Source organism: Falco punctatus (assembly GCF_963210335.1).
Source record: "Falco punctatus genome assembly, chromosome: 6".
NCBI classification, from domain to species: domain Eukaryota; kingdom Metazoa; phylum Chordata; class Aves; order Falconiformes; family Falconidae; genus Falco; species Falco punctatus.
Window position 1 is genome coordinate 15,043,405 of NC_137585.1, and position 18,190 is coordinate 15,061,594.

General features: G+C 43.7%; 1 protein-coding gene and 1 long non-coding RNA gene across 5 annotated transcripts in view; one reads left to right on the forward strand and one right to left on the reverse strand.

Moving 5' to 3' along the window:
• PRR5 (proline rich 5) overlaps positions 1-18,182 on the reverse strand; it is a 93,864-nt gene extending 75,682 nt beyond the window's left edge. The window contains exon 1 of one of the 2 annotated variants that reach the window (XM_080390808.1): positions 18,008-18,182. The gene's annotated coding sequence lies outside the window, so the exon portion shown is untranslated. The remainder of the gene's footprint in view (positions 1-18,007) is intronic. The other variant, XM_080390812.1, reaches the window with a different exon arrangement.
• Positions 14,389-18,190, forward strand: part of LOC308065176 — a 29,441-nt gene continuing 25,639 nt past the window's right edge. For 2 of the 3 annotated variants that reach the window (XR_013928699.1, XR_013928700.1), the window contains exon 1: positions 14,391-17,613. This is a non-coding gene — a long non-coding RNA (uncharacterized lncRNA). Of the gene's footprint in view, positions 17,614-18,190 lie in introns of all 3 variants that reach the window. The other variant, XR_013928698.1, reaches the window with a different exon arrangement.

Sequence of the window (18,190 nt, forward strand, 5' to 3'; positions counted from 1 at the left end):
GCCCACTGCTCAGCCTCTGTCTGCAGAGGTGTGAGACCACCTTTGAGGAAGCTGCTTCTGAAGCCTACATGAAAAACACCCGCTGTGAACAGTAGCTTCCTATTAAGAACAGCAGCAACCCTCTAGGGAGAGATTAAGAGACTGATGGATCCTGGGCAACTGAGACTCATAGCCAGCTTAGAGAAACAAATCACACCCTCCTCATCTGATCCATCGCTCCTGGCAGAGCCAGCCATAAGCAGGCTTTGGAAGAAGCAACAGGAGAGGCAGAGACAGACAACTGACAGCAGAGCAGAGCCAAAACTCACTTCCAACGCAGCAAGAATTTCAAGTCCGCACAGCAAAAAGGAATGACAAGGTCATGACCCGCAAACTCCCTCGACAACTATGTCTCTTTTCACAAATCTGTAGACTTTGCTGAACATGCTCTAAGGCCCACCAACATTAACATGGACATCTCCACTCAAACCACCAGGTGCTGAGCTAGAAACTTTTCAGGCATACACCACAGCAAAAGCCACTCACATTTCTCTGTTTTTAGAGAAGAGCTGGGGTTACTTATGGTCGCAGTAGGGCTAACCAAACCTAACGACACCAGCATCGGAACCAGATTAGAGACATACACAGGACCTGTAGCAGAGTTTGACGAGATGCTCAAAAGGTCCTGGCTGCAAAAGAAAATTTTGGTTGGGTGGCATGGATTTGGCAAAAGGAGTGTGAAACATGGTAATTCTCACCTTCCAGGATGACTGCATAATAAAACAAAAAAAGAGGGGAAAAAAAAAAGAAAAAAAAAAAAAAAAAAGAATAACCCCCAAACCAGTCCTTACATGGGTAGTACTCCAGAGTCACACAACCCGAAAGCAGAAGTGATTGCCACTTGCATTTCATAACATGAGGGAAGGGGGGTGGGGGTGGAGGAAATAACAATAAGAACAATAAGTAGGCAGTTCACCCTAAGCACATTACAGATGGTTTCCAAGTTTGCAGAGAAATTTAAGAAATTATAACACTACTACCCCTTCTGCCCCTTCCCCCGCTCTAGCGAAGCAAAGCTGGCAGAGGGGATGTGTTACACAGTTTCTCTGCAAAATCCAATGGTGTCAGCTCTGCTGCCAAGAAAGGTGAGGTTCCAGTGAAGCTGCCAGATGCAATATTGAGATACTTTTTGCTTTACCAGCCTTGCAGATTTTGAAGAAAGGTAGTAAATAGCTGGAGGTAGCAACTCCTTATATTTCCTCTGACATTTCTACTACACTCTCAGACTCTGCTTCTGACTACACACGAGATGGCAGCTGCTCAGCCAAAACCTTCCTGAGGAAACCCAGTGACATGAGAATACAGCTCACAGCCTACATCGGCTGCCATTCTCAAAGCAGGTACTGCTGCCTGAACCCCTTGAGAATAACGGGGAAAAGGATATAAAAAAAGTTTTGGACTCTTCTCTAGTGAGGATGATATGTCTGGATAGCAGAGGATAAACTACTGCTGGGAGAAGACAAACCAAGTCTCATCTCTCGGCTGCCAAAGTTTGGGGAGATGTGCATGTTGAGCTTGGACTTATACAGAAGCCAGCAAGTTCATGGCTTCATCAATCCTCCATCACTGCAACCAGCCTGAGGCCACATAAACTGTGCAACCATGTCAGGACTTGGTATGCTGGAGGCAGTACATAGGGAAGGGTTTTGTGGGAAATAAGAGAGTAAGATAGTAAGTTTAAAAAAGAAGAGGTTAATAGAAGCAGCAGCAATTACAGGACTATCATAAAAAGCACCTGGATTCAATTTGGCTGTCTTTCTGTGCTGCTGCCATCCATAATCTAAAGTCCTACAGTGATGTACTTGTAGACTAGAAAAATACCAGGGATGTAGAAACAGTCATCCCATCATCACCTCCCTGAACAGCTACAAGAGCCACCCTGAGCCTCTAAACAATATTCAGTTTTGCAGTAATGACTCAAGTACAGAGCTATTGTTGAGGATTAACAACTGCTGGAATGGTCCTTTGAGCTCAGGAATGGAAAACTTGCCAGTGACTAATCTCTGGAAAATCTCTATGATCATTAGGAATACCAGGAGAGGAAAACCAAAAAAAGTCATGTGCTGAATTTTTTTTATACTGGGTACACAAGGTGTTTTTCTACTGATGTCAACAGATACTGGATCAGTACCCAGGTTGTTAGAAGACCACCCTGAAGAGCCTGTGGCTCCAGGAGAGGAGACATGGACTTCGCACACACTTTATGCTGGGGGAACCCCTCAGACACCTCTTGAGTGCCCAGCTGAAATTTCAAGAAAGGTGCCTAAAGCCATTCACAAAAGCACACTACGCCCTTGCTATTTTTGTTTAGTTTTGAATATTCGTTACTTTGAAGTCTGCATTTGCCTGTTTTCCATGTTTCCACCTGCCCCTGGAGCTGGGACTGTCAGAAGCGGTACAGCCCCAAGTAGCAGATGGAAGCCCTGAGCTAACGAAGCATTTAAGCACATCCTTAACTAATTTTAAGCACAGTAGTCCCACTATAGCTCCAACTGGCTATTCCCCTTTGCTTCTAGATAACCTTTTCATGTTCCAAAACTGAACATGCTGCATTCAAAGGTATGGGCTTTGATCCAAAAAAAAGCATGTGCACTGAAATTATGTTTTCCTCCCAAATTGTGGGAAAATCTTCAGTGGAGAGCAGGGAGAAAGGATAGGATACCTAATCGTTTTCAAGCAGCTAGAGGCTCTGCCTCCAGGTACAGTTTATTCTGACCAGGCTATTTACTAGTATTAATCTTCAGTGATTTGTGTTCACGATGCAAGTCATTTGGCCATCTGCGCTGAGTGGAGAGACAGCAACCTGTCAATGGCAGAGCAGCTGCACCCGTCCAAGTGGACAGATGGCAAGGACACAGCTCGATTCTTTCCTCACTGTATTTCCCTCCTATAATTTTCTTTCCTTCCCCCCGCCCCGATTCTTTCAGCAGGGGGAGGGAGAGCTACTTGGACCTCAACGTGCTTGACGAGCAAATTAAATTCGCCTTCTAATTATTTCCTGAGTCTCTGTACTAGCAATCTGTCCTCACCCCAGACAGATGGCAACTGCTGCTGCACAGCTGGTCTGGCACTGGCAAAGCTGCCAGATGAATGGCAGGCAGGTGTAATGCTGGTTTGGCTCACCAGCTGCAAAGAAATCAAGGAAGAAAACACTGCCTATCAGCTGAAGAGAGCATGATTTGGAAGCTGTTCCTGCTGGACTACTGGCAGTTTAATCAGAGAAAAATCTAATATAAACTTGTCCATTAAGACTTAGATCATGCCAGTTGACACCAGGTATTTATCAGAGGACTGAAGGAGGCTGCAGCATCCTCACTGGCACTGACTCTAGGTATCTTCTCACTCCAAAGAATTCTTACCAGACCTCTTATTTTTTAACAACTGAGAATGTCTATGCATTTATATGTGTGTGTGTATATAAATGCATTTAAAGTATCTATTTCCATGTATTTATGTAAAGTCTAATACAATGGTTCTGCTAATAAGTTGCTTAAGTACAATCGTGATCAAATAACAGCAACAGTAGCAGTATCACAAAGTCACCTTTTGGTCATTCTACAGCCAGAAAATGATGTGACTTTGTCAATCATCACGGCATTGTCCCAATCTGCCACTGTTGTGAGCATACAAACACAGAAGCCTCAAGACCATCTAGAAGGCTAAACTGGTATCAGCTGAACTGAAAAAAACCATCTTTACCATAAAAAGAACAAAAAAGGAACCCTGATTCACCAATAAAGAGAAAAACCTAAAACGTTTCTATTCTCCTCCACTTGGTAAAAGCAATGAGTTATCCTGGACTACCCAACTGGTTCCCAACTTGGCTAAAGGTCTACACAACTTTAAACTTTTTAAAATTACACCCTTTTCAGTCTGGGTGGTGATGTCTTTTTCTTCCCCATCTGAATTTGCCAGGTTGTCCTAAGAGACTTTCATTGTCATGTCTTTATTTCTACTGAAATTTCCGTGACTGTTGAGATTGTCACACATGAATGGATGGATGAGTTTGTTTCCAGCAAAGGAAGAGTTACTGCCTGCTGAGAGGCCACAGGCAGCCTGCTCCCAGCACAGTGCTCTGTGAGATTTGGAGGCATGTACCAAGACCTGTGGACAGAAAAACCCACTCATAACGGAAAGCCCCAAGCATTAGCCTCTCACCAGGCAGAGGAGAAAAAAAAAGCTGCTAGAAAAACAATACCGGGCAATTTAAAGATGAACGTTTTGCAAACTAACACGTTATCCAAGGTTCACAGGAAAACTCAAGTTCTGCCAGAACATGCACAACATGATAGCTGCACTAGTGTTAAATGGATTTATTTAAACCACTCTAAGTTTCTGCTCAGATACCATCACACTGTGCAAACAGATCCCTTTGCAGATGTAAGTGGGAGGGTTAAAGTAGTCACTGGTTTAGAGATCACTCCTGCCTGGGGCTGAGGAGGAGCAGCCACACCAGCACCAAGACAGCCACCCTCATTTAAGCATCTCCCATTCACAGTTTAACCCGAGCTTTCCGATTTTCCCTGAAATATGTTAGGGATTGCTCACACTGTCTATTTTGCTAAGCAGACATGTGCAAGACTAACTGCTGGCAGAGGTGCAGGGGCAGTATCAAACAGCTGGGGCAAAGGGGGCCTCTCCATATTTTACCGGGAAACAGCAGCTTGCAGAGTGGATGGCAGCGCTGCATCTTTGCTGTGCTTTATCTGAGTCATCCAGCAAAAGCCTCAATGCAATTTTCTGCTGGTGCAAGGAGAACGTAAACATACAACTTTTTTAACACTACTTCTACAACCCTTTTTTAAGCAGGTGAAAACCCTGTGCAAGGAGGAGCAGCCATTTAAAACCTGAACAAAACTGCTTCTTCAACAAAAGATTATATAGTTGGAGAATTTTCAAGCTTCCATGAAAACAGAGGAAACACTGGAGATCCTGTTATCACAAGTGGTTGAAAGGCAACTTGATTTAGATTTCAGATCCAGCAGCACAACCCAACCAGAAGATCTTGCTATATGTGAAACCAAACTCTGGGAAATCTTATGAAATTACAATAGCCAAAAGTTAAGTGGTAACCAAAGAGAAGGAAAAATCTGGGTATCAAGGCATACTGCGAAGCTTGTTGAATTTGTGCTGGTGGACAATTCTGGCCAGTAAGTGCTCTGACCATGAAATTCCCTGGAGTCTTGTTTGTCACTGTTCTGCATTATGCAGAGACACAATCACCTGTACAGCATCTATAATGAAGGGAGAGAGGCAGGCTTTTGCCAGGACCACAGTATTCGCACTAAAGCATCAGTTATTCCACTTACGCATTAAAAAAAAAAAAAAAAAAAAAAAAAAAGTTAATCAGAAGAGAGATCCTGAAGACCAATGGCCAGCTTTGGTAACACCTTCCCCAAGAAAGAAAGAAAAAGGCACGTACAACTTGGAGGAACCACAAGCTGAGGCACATGACCCGGTAGGTGACTCTGAACCTACCCTCAGCCAACATCTCTAACCTTTACCAAACCCTATCGCTCAATCTCTGCTGAATTAGCATCGAGACAGCATAGCTCCTCCACTCCTTCTCAGCAGGTCTGAGAACAATGCTGGAAAGCTGCCAAGGGTTCAGACGCAAAGAAAATGAAGAGGGGGGGAAACCCCCAAGAACCAAACCCAAAACAGGAAAACTGCTTGAGAGACTGCACAAGCCTAAGCATCGTTTCTCAGAATGTTTATTCGGAGAAAACTCTCTGAGATTCAAAGGCAATCGCACCTAAAATAAAAATTAACTGCAAGTCAAGAAAATTTTTCCTCCAAGCTTTATCGAGCAGGCTCCTAAGCATCTACAACTATAGAAGTAGTTGTATTTAAGGATTTTGAATTATTACTTGTTGGGTTTTTTTGCATTATTCTCAAACTGTGGAGCCTCAGTCACAGACCAAAATCTGACTGAGGCAGGTGCTGTGGGAAGGCAGCATAAAAAAGATAATTAAGCATAAGCAAAACCAGAAGCATATGTTCTCTTGGGATATGTTCTAGGCACAATCATTCATGGGTAACTAAAGAGCAGTGAAAGCATTTCCACATAATCTCATAGCAGCAAGCCAGACAACTCAAAAACCAACCCCAAAATTACTGCCTATTTCCCTTCATTTTCAAACCATGCAAGAGAAAAAGGCTTTACCAGACACCACAAAAGGCCAGCAGACTCCATTTGTTTCACACTGAGTCTGTATCCAGCTCAATACTGAAGACCCCGCTGAGACCACTATAAGGCAGTGGTCCCCAAATAAAGACGGTCCGGGTTACTGGTGCTCCATTCCCCATGCACAGTCAATGCAGCTTTTTTTACTCCTCAGCACTCTATTTAAAGGTAATTAAAAAACTACTTCCCTGCCTCAAAATTAATTCTGAAGCCTCAGAAGTTGAAAGCCTACTATTAATACTATATGACTGCTATAAAATCCTGGTATTTTCCTTCTGTTTATCTTACATATACACCACAACTGTCTTGGTTTTGCCAAAATATTCTTGGGATGATATTTGATAGTTCTCATCCACTAATTAAAGGACAGGAGAAGAAAGATAAGTCTTTCTAAAACATTTTCTGACATGATCATGATGCTCAAAGAAGTGAAAACAACCACAACAATAGAAAAAAAACAAAAATCGTCCTCAAAAGTGAGAAACAAAACAAAAAAACAAGGGAATGTTCCTCCTCCCTAGCTTCCCCAAGTACATTTTCTTCATTGATGGAGCAGTCCACAGGCAGACCTTCAAGAGCTGAAATAACATGCTGCCTTTCATAGGCGGCAGGATTTGACCAGAAGTCTGCAGGTTTTGCTGAAGGAAGAAATGCAAGAGCCCCTCTTGCCTTGCCTGACTTACTGTGGTCACAGAGACTCACAGCCTGGGCTGGATCTGACTTTCTATTAAAAAAAACCCAAAAAACAACAACAAAAAAACAACCCAGAAATAAAGAAGGGCATAAGCCCACTTCGTTTCCTTTCACAGTAATTTTCAAGTCTTGAAAACTTGGGTCAATCCCCATTATACATATTTGTTACTCCATTTTACCAAATTTGACTTCCACCTTGGGAGAAGCAGAGAAAAAGGAGGCAGCCAGAGGCTGGAAGAAAACACTGAATTGCCTGGAAAACGAGAGATTAACACAGATGCCTTTGTGCTCATGGAAAACATACAATGAAATGTGACAGCAGAGAGCACTGCCAGGGAGCCACAAAAGCACAGCAAATAAGACTCTGCAGCAGTCAGCCGGCGAACACACCGGAGATGGGGATTTTCGATTCAGTAAAAAGCTCTGCTTGTTTCTATTTGAATATAAATGTCCTCTGTGGAGCCTGGACTCTTCAGGCTTGGTATCCCCCATAAGAGGAAGGCTCTTGCCCCAAGAAAGTGTTAGCCAGACTGGCTTTTTAAAATAAACAGCTGGAATTCACCCTAAGGGTCAAATACTAAGGGGTTTTGGTGGCTGAACCAGAATTAACTGAAATGAAGACCAGATTTCTGCTCTCCAGCAAGGGCGGTGGGTTGACTTAATGAGTTTTTAAACTGTTTTAGCTTCAGGGTGACTTGACAAGGCCCAGATTTTTCTGGGAGGGAGGAGGGGTAACTGGAAGGTCATTTCCCTTCTGTCCTTGTTCCCTGTTGACACTGTCCCCCACCGCACAGCCTTGCTGGGACAAAGCACAAGGTCACAGCTGTATCAAGCTTGTGCTGTGCCAAACATCCATCTTCCACTTAGGTACCACTTCGGTACCAGGGAGCTGCACTGCGTTTCACATAGGTGTACAGAGGTACAGCAGGGCTGGTGAATCTGCATCCTCCCCTGAAGTTATTCCATGCATAGAGGCTGCAGTAAGTATTTCCCTTATATTTCTTCAAGCTACTAAGTGGAAGAGTAAATACTGCAAGAAACTGGAAGTCCCCAACATGACCTAGCATCCTAATTCGCATGGTCTTAGCTTTTAGGCTGTTGCGCAGCTCCATTCAGTTAAATCAGCATCAGATAAACATAACCCTAGAGAGTAATAGGTTTACAGTAGTAATTTGCAGTTCTTAAATAGAAGAAACTGAAAAGTCATCAGAGGGGGTGGAGAAGAAGGAGGGATGGGAAACAGAACAGCACACACGACTTGGCTGTCAGTGATGCAAGCACGAGACAGCACTGTTCGCATGGAAAAGCTCCAAGGAAGAGGGCACACAGTGCTGCTTATAGACAGGATTTGTACCTAAAAACTCAATGCAAAATTAATCAATACCTTTAGCTACTCTAAATGCATGGGCATTACTCAACTTCTCCACACTTGTTCACATAAACCCTGCACTTAGATTTCTTACCCAGGCACTCTCCCAGAATTCACCCAACTCTTGTTGCACAACAGTGTAAGCCCTGGCCCATCACACCCTGCTCAGCAGCTACAGAGCCACAAGCACTAGGTTCTGTTTGCAGCAGTGCCAGACTCGCCACTCCCAGATACCTTCTGCCACCATCCAAAGCCACACAACCCACTTCACATTTCCTCTCAGTAAGCAAAAAACATAATAAATTAAGAACTAAACTGATGCAGGGGGACCTGCATCACTAGTGCACTTTAGCAATGGTTTGTACTTTGCTTCCAAGGTAGGAAGATAGGGGCTTTGCTGTAGAGTCAGCAAAAAATGGTGTTTTTAAAACACAAGCAAAGTGAGTCTCTCTTCAATGACTTCAAACATCCCCTATAACTTTGGACATCCCTATCAAGGGCACCATCCTTCAGCTTTATTCCAGCACACCATGCTGTGCTCCTCTGAGGTCAGAATTGTCTTCAAATTCCACTAAATCCACTGTTATTTCCTATTTTTAATCTATCAGCTTAATAAATTTGCTTCATTACTGTCTCATTTGTAGATGCTGGCAGGAGACTGTGCAACACAGCAGATGCAGGAGTTAAAAAAAAAAAAAAGGCAGTGGGAGGGGACCTAAGCAAATAGCTTTTATTTGCTTGGATCTGGAATCTGAATGCATGCACAGAGCTGCTGGGGCCAGCCAAAAGAGTAGCAATGGTTGCCTAAGCTCCCCACGCCCCTCCAGAAGTCCTCCTAATCCCTGTGAGCATCCCAAACCACAACATGCCTCTAAACTTTATATGGAATCGTACAGTGGTAAAGAGTTGGGCCATACCCAAAGATCAAACCACAGGAGATCCTGCCCCAACTTATGTAAATATTGCTCAACAGGACTTGTGGATAAAAAGCCATTCTAAGCTCTTCAGAGCTCTACCAGATGTATCTTGCCAGGCTTTGGAAAGCTCGGGTTGAAAGAGTAGGAATCCCAATACATGTGTCAGCCGTTTTGTTGGTCTTCACAACACGTAGCATTCCCCACATGCTCCCTAAAAGCACAAAGCAAGTAGCATTCAAGGGTACGTCCTAGCAGCAGAAAGCCACATCCATCCTTCCTAGCACCTGCTGGTGAGGGCATCAACGCACAGAAGCCATCCAGGGTCTGTCTGGACATGCCTCCTCCTGGATCAAAATAATGGCAAGCCCCATACACTTTTTTCCACCAGCTGTGTCAGTACAAGAAAGGCGTCATCTAGATATCCGACGTATCTTTCCAGGAGTCATATTCCATTTAATTCCCCAAACAAGGCTACACAGGGCGCTAGGGAGGACACGTAAAACGTGCTGAGTGGTGGCTGCTGTTTCAAGCACAGTGGGTCAGCCTCCATGCTTGGTCCGTTAAACATCATGCATCTGCATGGGTATCTATATATGTCTGTGCACGTATAAGCAGCTGTAAGGAAAACCAAAGAAAAAACAAGGAATGCCTAGAAAAACCTAGTTAACTGCCCTCTGACATTCCCAAGCTCTTCCTCTGACCCCCTGCTGCCTACAAAACCACACTCCTGGTTGTTGTCTTCAAAGGGTACAGAGTGTTCCACGTATTTGTGCTCAGCAATGCAATGATCTGTAATTTCAGTGTGCTTTTATCATTCTTCTTGCATTCATAGAAAGGTTCCTTGCTGGCCCTAAAATCCAGTTTGACCATTTGTGGGGGAAGCAGAACACGGTTCTTCACAGGATTATGTGGTAACAGAATATCTTAATTTTTAGTACTGGCTTTCTTTTCCTGTTTAACACTGAATAGAGAAACTATTGAAAGGCGGCAAGCAAAGATGACAGAGAATAGAAGGGGCACACTTCATCTAAAGCATTCATCAGCCGACTTGTTTGAATGAGGAAAAGCAAGGCAAAGACGAAAGAGCATCATATTTTTGCCTAAGCACACAGATAATAGGTAGGCTTTATAAACTTGAATTTTCACAGCTTCCAACAAGCACTAGGATTGTTTTTGCAACAGCGGTGCCGAGTTTGTTTTCCCTAAAATGAAGATTTACTTTCTAGGGTATCTAAATGCTGCTCAAGTTGCAACTGAGAATCTGGAAGGGTCCCAGTACAGATCAGTTAGGAGGAACCTCACTCCTTTAGTCATAAAAAGAAAGTTTTAATGTGCAGGGCAGGGACTGCACCTTGTTTTGTGTTTGTACTCTGCTTAGCACAGTGTGGTCTTAGCACCTCACCCCAGGGCTTAAAGGCAGGGGCGGGGAAAAATCAAATCACCAACAAACAACAGATATTAAGGCAGATAAATGAGGGAGTGGAACTATTTGTTAAATAAGCATGACAAACTCTACCAGAATCAGCATCTACAGGACTTTCCATATCCTACAAAACAATTATGAGGACGGGGATTAAAATGTGAATGATCAACACGGGAATTCAAGAAAGACCTGGATGTATCCAGGGCGAGGTAACAGCCCTGAAATTCAGTTGCATCTCTCATTAAACATTGTTAAAAACTCCATGAAAAGGAAATGAAGTTAATGGGATTTAAATCAGCTAATAAATATTATTTTGGATACTCTTTTCCCAGCAAAAGAGTAAAAAGGGATGAGGCCAATAGTGTGTTATCAATGTTAAAAACTTGAGCCTAAAAATGGCAAAAGAAAGAGGAATTTACTATATATGAGTATGCTAAGCTTAAACCTTGCATCTTGTACCTGGCCGGGACCATTCTTCAAATTAAATCTTCTGGTAAACTCTGAGAAATCCTTGATGACTGTAACAAGGTATACACAGTGCTGTAGATGGGCAAAATTCATCTTCTAGCCTGCATTAATATTTTCTGTCCTGTCTGTATAACCGCAGACAATTCTGGTAGTCATACAAACACATACTTAAGCCTGACTATCTCCAGGAAATTGTTTAATAATGATAGATGAACAAAAGTCATGCAGAATAAAATGGAAAATCGACTCATGCTGGAATTACACATCACAGAATTAATTTGGGAAGCATGCTGTAATGCCAAATTTGATCCATGCAGGCAAATCTCACAAGGTTGGGCCGACATCTGGCTTCTTATCTGAACTTTCCAAGCTGCTTCTCAGTTACACAAAACTGGCTTGGTTATTTTATGAGAACAAGCTCTCTCAAATTTTCCAATACTTTCTATCTTCAGGGATGCCAGAATTACCACAAGAATGTCTTTTTCCTGGCATTTTGAATTGGACTGATCCAGACCTCACCGATAGGACACATTACAGGACAATTTACATCAGGAACTACGCTTTATTTAGGAGTGGAGGTTTTGTTATGCCAAACCAACCCAATCATCTTTTAAGTCTGATAACCTCCTGACAGCAACCTTTGCCTAGTCCTCCAGATAAGAAATTAAAATGAATTTTTAAGAAACCCCAAACAACAACAACAACAACAAAAACTACACCACAAAAAACAGCAAAACAAGCAAAACCATGACCACAAAGTCATGGCAACCACCAATGGAGCAGTCAGGAGTGAATCAAGACTGTCTGTATGCAAACCTTAGCACCCATACTTTAGAAAGTAATTGATACTATAAACCCAAGTCATACCGATGAACTAATGAAGACAACAGTGGGTGTTCCTCTTACAGGGACAATTGGATGTTAAATTAATTTAGTCATTGGAATCGATGAAAATTGTAAAATTCAACCAGTTCACTGGTATTTCTCTATATCAGAATATAAGTAGTTAATCAAAGGAAAAGAAGCGGCTTTCCATCCCTCCTGGAGAAAACCTTAACAGAATATTTTACAGAAAGAAAAATTAATATAGCGGTGAAAAGAAAACCAGCAGTACTGGCTTACAAGAGAGGCTGGATGAACACATCCAAGCTGGGTTAACATACTTTCTGGAAGACTGCTGCTCTCAGCTTTCTGATTTCCTTTGCAATCAAGACAACATTTCATAGCTTCCTTTCTTCTGACCTTCCACTTCAAATGGACAACACAGGAAGTAAAAACCTGGTACCAAGTGACCAGATGGGGAAATCTGGGGACTCAAGTTACACGCAATTGAAGGAGAGTCATCCTCAAGCCAGTGTTGTAAATGTTTGTCAATGTTTTCCTTGCGTGCCCTCCAATAAACCACTCATGCTGAAGACAGTCAAACTGCCTCCAATTTTTAAAGCAGCCACTATGAATCAGAATAAAAATATTCCTCCCTGTCTAGCAACAACATACCATCTTGGAGCACTTATAACTCCACCTGTTCTGCAGTACCAGCCTGTCTAATTTATATAAACTCTGGTTTATTCTGGGATACAACAACAAGTCCAGTGGAGGAAAGGTAACATGTCAGGACATCAAACCACCTGGGAGAGGTACATTATCATACTACCATACATCATACTATTTTGCGGTCTCTTAATTTAATCAGATTTTTCATTAACTCATATCTGAAAAGGGAAACAGAACAGTATCACTAGAAATTGCAACTTCATTATATTCTTGGAACCACGTACTAACAAATACTTTAATCCCAAAGAAACTGATTAAATCCAAACACAAACAAGTATGAGATCTCAGACTGAAGAGCTGCTGGAGCTGATCCAAAGTGGCAGTCTCTCCCGTGACTGCGGTGCATTCTGGATCACAGCCCTTGGCCCTTCTACCCTGTCTGTGATTGCCTATGCCTGCAGCAGAGCTGTGCGCCCCTTTAAAGTTGCTCTTCACATTTCAGCAAGTACACCATGTCATGTCTATTGCAGGACTCGGCAAAGGCATAAGTAACTACTGTCCAAGAATATCCATTATTTTTTTGCTGATAATGGCTGGAATACAAAGCAAGAAAACACCCCAAGCCTGCTGCTTTCCAGCTTCTCCTCAAGAGGAGAATTTAGCATGGGTCGAAGAACACAAACTAACAAGAGTCAATGTAAACCAAGTAGTATCTGTAGCCTGGCCTGCTGTGCTCACCACAGGGAAGTGTCTACCAACACTTCCCTCCACCCATCCCCCCTCGCCACACAATCAGAAAGGCATACAAGATGCTACAGTGTTTGTTTTACGGCATAATGGCATGTATGTTAGCTGCCAGCCAGATAAGTATTCACGGATTTCCTGGATCACAGGCTAAAGATGGAGTAAGATCTATTAATTCATCTAGTGCATCTCCCTCCCTATAGGCATCTAATTCAAGCTAGCAGAGAATGACCATCCCTTCCAGCAGACCACACCAGGAGTTGAGAAATTGACTCTCACCAGAGGAGGTGGCCTGCTTACTGAAAAGCCCTGTTTCTAAAACCTCCACCCTAATCCCCAGGCACAGCTCAGGCAGGGTAGATGTGACCCCGAGCTGCCAGCCCTGCACATTTTCCAGGGCTGTCTACGAGCTGTACAAAACAACAAAAAATGTTACCAGTGCTTTTCATGGAAGATTTAGCTTCAGTGCGTTAAGCAGCTTTTCTTGATGTTCAAGTTACCTTCTCTTTTGCAGCCCACTGAGTCTAGTTGCACCCTCTTGCAAGGCTAAGTGATTCTCTCTTGAGTACCCACACCTGAAATCGTTGGGATCTTTGCTTCTTAGATAATCCATCTATATTAAGCAGTTCTAGTCATTCCTCAGAAACCAGTCACTTTGCTCTCCTAATCAGCTCTTTCCTTTCTCTCTCAAACGTTCAAAGGACAGGTGGCCTATATTTAACCCAGGGAGCCAGATGCATCCATAATGCATATGTAAAGCCTGTTACTCTTCCATTTATAACTGGGCTATCACGGACAACTGAGCTGCCTTGTATTACTGCTTCACCGCAGCAGCCACGCCTGACCACAGGCCCTGGATTTGTTCCAGCCCTGTGACTTTGCACGTGCTCTTTCACACCTAATACACACGTTAACCTATCACTCATTTTATTTTCCCATTTCCATCACTCAGCCTCCTCAGATTGTTCTGCACGGTCAGTCTGTCTGCAGAGGGACAATTCATTGCTAATAACTGCAGACACCCAAATTTTACACATGAAAAGGTAAAACCCACCGAGCTCTTCTGATGCCTTTCAGGTTCCTTCCTCAGTTGTCATCATCCTGGCTTCTACATCAAACCACCACTGAGCACAAACACGTTTTCTTGTTGTATAGATGCATCACCAAGTTCCCCAAAAGAGCTGCTGCTTTGTCTGCTCACACAAGCGGCATAAAGGGTACCTCAGCGGTGATACCCAATATCTTTCAGATCACAACTGCGCCCCGAACCACTTGCCAGCCTCCCAAGCAGATTGAATTTCAGCCTGAGCAACACAAAGGAGTATACTGTGGCTAGCTGATGGGCAGAAAGGGATTTGGGGTTTACAGTTCCTGTGAGTCTTCCAGCAGTCACAGGGCAATGTGACAGAAAGTGAAAATAGCTCAGACTAAAATATGCCCCGTATTTTTTTTGCACCTGTCTTTGTTTCAGATCCATAATCATTACAAGAAATAATCTTCAACTCAATTGTCCGAGCAAGGGAATGCCTGGCATCGTTATGTGGCATTTTCTGAGTTAGCTGTCAGGTTTCATTTAGCATTCTGCACCGGTCCTACAGTTTGGCTCGCCTGGGAATTTTAAATGCAAATGTATTTGCAGGGTGGCATGAGAGAACAATATCAGAATTTTACCTCACACCACAGCTCCTCGCTCAGCTCCATTTGACTCTTTTCCTCCCTCCCATACACAGATTTTGCAGCTACTAAAAAAAAAAAAAAGAAAAAAAAAAAAAAGACTTAAGCAAGAAAATCTTTACCTATTATTTCTCCCTACTGAAAGACCTTCCCTGGCCCTTCTGCTTAAACAGACCTAAACTGCAGTTTAAATAATGCCTTAAAATCGCCTACGACTCCAACCTGAGATGTAGAGCAGGCAAGCAATTTCTTTAATAGCAGGGAGTAACAGCACTTAAATCACCCCCATACAGTATTTTCTGCCTTTCATGGGCTAGATACACGCTAGCTAATTAATCACTGTTTTCTCCACACCCCAAACTTGCCACTCTTATCCTAAGAAACCAAGCGGAAAGCAAATGCCACAAAAAGGACGTGCTTCTGGACAAGCATTTGTCATTTTCTTCTATTCTTTGTGCTCAGTGTCAATGAATTCCTGGCCACAGATGTAGGCAGATACCCAGCTCTCATTATTCAACAGTTCCTTCAGAGGTTGTGGACAGCATTATCAGAGAGGCAAATTTTTTATTGGCCTTAATATGAAGGCATTTATCTAGCCATAATGCTGAAACACTTCAAACACTCTTTACACGATCAGAACCAGACCTAACAGTTTTCTTTCTGGTGCAAGGATGCTCTTGCTCATGCATGGGACCAACAACTTGTGGAAATGTTGGCACCACCTGAACACAGCTCACCAGTTTGCACTGAGCTACACAAGATGAGAATACGTTCTAGAAATTATAGTGCCACTACTGTGCGGCAAAAAAGCTCCAATTTTCCCTTTAAAGAGCAGGTTTTTAGTTTGCATTTGTGGTTTATTATCAAAAAGACATGCATGAGTGATACTTCAAAGGAAAATAAAGAAGTAGGCCAGAAGGTCAGCAGGTGCGAATGGTCAGAGCCTCCAGCTCTGGACCAATCTACCTTGTTGCAGTTAATATCCATTACAATATTTAACTCTATTGTTAAAACAGGAAATCCTATTTTTAGCCATAACCTATTATTTTTGTTCAAAGATTAAGTCCCACTTACAGTTCTATTACCAATCTTGCATTTTATCATCTGTATTTATAGAGCTGTTCATTAATCTCACTGGCTTCTACATTTTAAAAAAAACCACAAAAAAAAACCCAACAAAACCTTCAAGTAATTTTACTGACTTGCTTTATTGTGGCTACATTTTACAATTATAATTCTATCTGTCATAAAAATTAAAAGGAAATGTGTCTAGAATGGAAATGCGGGGAAGTATGACTGTAACCCAAGGATCAGATTTTTCTGAAATGCTCAGGGCTTGATTTTCTTCAGTGCTGAAGACTCAGAACTTGGCTTACACAGACACATTTCCCTCAAGGTCCCGTAAAGAACTCTGGATACACAAGTTTGAGAACTGAAAAGAAAGACCAAAAAATTTTAGCATTTTACTCTGGAGCCTAAACACAAGCCTAGAAGTGTTCAAAATCTGGCTCTCTCTTGGGTGATGAGTACTTCTGGAAGTTCCTCTTACACTGTCTGCTTTGCAGTGTCTTTTTTACTGTGTATCCACTGGGAACGTGTCTTAATGTCATATTCCTTCCAGAGTCTTCCCCTAATTAGATGATTAATGAGAAAAAGAAAGATGAAGCATTAAGTCAGTCAATGGTGTATATTACAAATATGAAATCCCTGTCAATACGTGTTTCACAGTAAGTCTGTATTAATCGTCTACCATAGAGAAACTACAGTTATATGCAGCACTCATTGGACTCCCAGAACTAAGTTTTAGATACGCTATGCCTTGGCTAGGGGGGAAGTTAGGAACGAAGAACAGTTTTGCTCGACAGCACCACAGCTCTACATCCAACTCCGAGCCAGACGCCAAGTGTGTCCATTATTCTATATCTGGCATATATTGAACTATTTATTTTATTTGAATCATAATAAAGCTGCCTAATCATCACCTAACAGTTGTATTTTTTGTAAAAGCTAATAAGCATGTGAGACAGAAGCAGCAAAAAGCATTTATTTTATATGAAGCTTTAAAATGTAGTCTAAGACCTATTTTTCCATGACTAATTTCCACTATTAATCAGCATGCCCGTAAACACAAAACCTGATTGTCTTCTGCAACTTAAAACAAAATGCTTAAAAGTACACTGGCTGGAAATGATGAACATTAGAAAAGCTAAATCATTTCCTCGATCCTTTTTCTAGGGCTGTCTCTCTTGTTGCTTCCACAATATTAAAACCCTGGCATGCATCCAACTTCATGTATTCTTGAAGAAAACGAAGACATCGGACCTTCACCAACGATTACTTACGAGCTGCCAAAATTAACAGCGACTGCACACGCACGCACACACACAAATTGAAACGGACAAGCCCGTCTTCTGCAAAAGCTATCAGAGGTTATGCACTTCAGGGTGGAAACATGCAAAATCATTCTGAAACGAAAAAATAATCTTACTCATGCATAAAGATCTTACTTGCGTGAATAAGGCTTACAGAAGTCAACCCACGGGAATCACATTTAGAGTCAACTCCAGTTACCTGAGAAAGCTATTGCAGACTGTAGAAAAAGGAGGTGAGTGTCTGCACGGCCGCTCGTTTAATATTCACGCAGTGTGCACGCCCTGCGCGCCCGGGCTGCGGGACGAGCAGCGACCGCCGACACGGCCGCGAGGGCAGCGCCTCACCGCCCGTCGCAGCCATAAACAAAGCCGGGCGCCCCCCTCCCGCTGCGCAGACCCCCCCGCAGCATCGCCCCTCACCTCCCACCCGCACGGCCCTCGGGTGCCAGGAGGGGGCCCCGCAGCCGCCCCCCAAGGCCCCAGCCCCGCGCTCCCCCGCGGACGCCGCGCCCGCCGCCGGGAAGGGGGACGGGGACAGACCCGCTCCCCTCGCTCGGCCGGGGCGAGCCCCTGGCTGGGCACCCACCCGGCGGCGGCAGCGCCCGGCTCCCCCCGGCCCCCACTCACCGTGCACGACCCCGGCCCGCGCCGGCGCGGGAGGGAGCCGGAGGCCCGGTGCCGGGGGGGTCCGGCGGCCCCCGCAGCCGAGAGGGGCCGGAGCTGGCACCGCCGGGCGGGCAGCGGCGCGGAGCACAATGCGCGGCCGCGGGAGCCGCGCCGGCGGGGCGGGGCGGGGCGGGGCGAGCCGGG